Source organism: Coturnix japonica, unplaced genomic scaffold (assembly GCF_001577835.2).
Source record: "Coturnix japonica isolate 7356 unplaced genomic scaffold, Coturnix japonica 2.1 chrUnrandom979, whole genome shotgun sequence".
Taxonomy (NCBI): domain Eukaryota; kingdom Metazoa; phylum Chordata; class Aves; order Galliformes; family Phasianidae; genus Coturnix; species Coturnix japonica.
The window spans coordinates 1-1,238 of NW_015440329.1; the positions used below are offsets into that span (position 1 = coordinate 1).

The 1,238-nt window shown below is 62.6% G+C and overlaps 1 long non-coding RNA gene across 1 annotated transcript; it reads right to left on the reverse strand.

The window, feature by feature from the left end:
- Positions 1-1,055, reverse strand: LOC107307819. The gene is made up of 3 exons (XR_001552520.1): positions 986-1,055; positions 749-908; positions 1-60 (listed from the first exon to the last, which is right to left on the reverse strand). It is a non-coding gene; the product is annotated as an uncharacterized LOC107307819 (long non-coding RNA).
- Between the last annotated feature and the right edge of the window lie 183 nt (positions 1,056-1,238).

The window sequence follows — 1,238 nt, forward strand, 5'->3', positions numbered from 1 at the left end:
AGCGTGGTCCACCACCATCACCAGCTCCACAACGCGCTGCTGGGCTGGAGCTCGTTTGGCCTGGGGGGGCAAAAGGGGGCGGGGGGGGACATGGAGGAAATCAATGGGGCTGGGAGCCCAATATGGGGGGGGATGGGAACCCAATATGGCAATGGGACCCCACCATGGCAATGGGACCCCAATATGGCAATGGGACCCAGTGGGGTGATGAGACCCAATGGGGTGATGGGACCCAGTGGGGCAATGGGACCCCAATATGGCAATGGGACCCAGTGGGGGGATTGGACCCCAATATGGCAATGGGACCCCAGGGTGGCAATGGGACCCCAATATGGCAATGGGACCCAGTGGGGCAATGGGACCCAGTGGGGTGATGGGACCCAGTGGGGCAATGGGACCCAGTGGGGCAGTGGGACCCCAATATGGCAGTGGGACCCCAATATGGCAATGGGACCCCAATATGGCAATGGGACCCAGTGGAGTGATGGGACCCCAATATGGCAGTGGGACCCCAATATGGCAATGGGACTCAATATGGCAATGGGACCCAGTGGGGCAATGGGACCCAGTGGGGCAGTGGGACCCCAATATGACAATGGGACCCCAATATGACAATGGGACTCAATATGGCAATGGGACCCAGTGGGGCAATGGGACCCAGTGGGGGGATTGGACCCCAATATGACAATGGGACCCAGTGGGCAATGGGACCCCACAGGGGCAATGGGGGGACCCCGGTACCACCCACCCTATGCAGCCATGGCAGCTCCGTCCCCACGTCATCCGGGGGTCCCTGGGGGGGTCTCAGCCCACAGTCCCGCAGCCGGTGGGCGACGTGCTGCCCGGGGGGGCCACTGGGATCCGGCTCCAGCCCATAAGTCCTGTCCTGTGTCAGCTGGAGGTGACCACTGCATGGGGATGGGGGGGGGCTGTTATAGCACTTGGGGGTCACTGGGGGGTGGGAGATGTGGGGGGGGGGTCTCACCTGAGGCCATTGCAGGCACATAGATGGGCCCAGGAGTGGGGGAAGCCCCTGACGACGTGGCCGTCGTAGCAGCAGGACCTATGGGACACATGGGGGGGGAGGCCACAATTGGGGTGGGGAAGTGTGGGTAACTACAGTCCCCACATATTGCGGGGGGGGGGGGGTTCGGGCTTTTGGGGTCCAGTGCTAGGAACATGGGGGGTAGTTAGAGGGCTAGGACGGATGTGCCCATATTGTTGGGGGGGTCACGGTT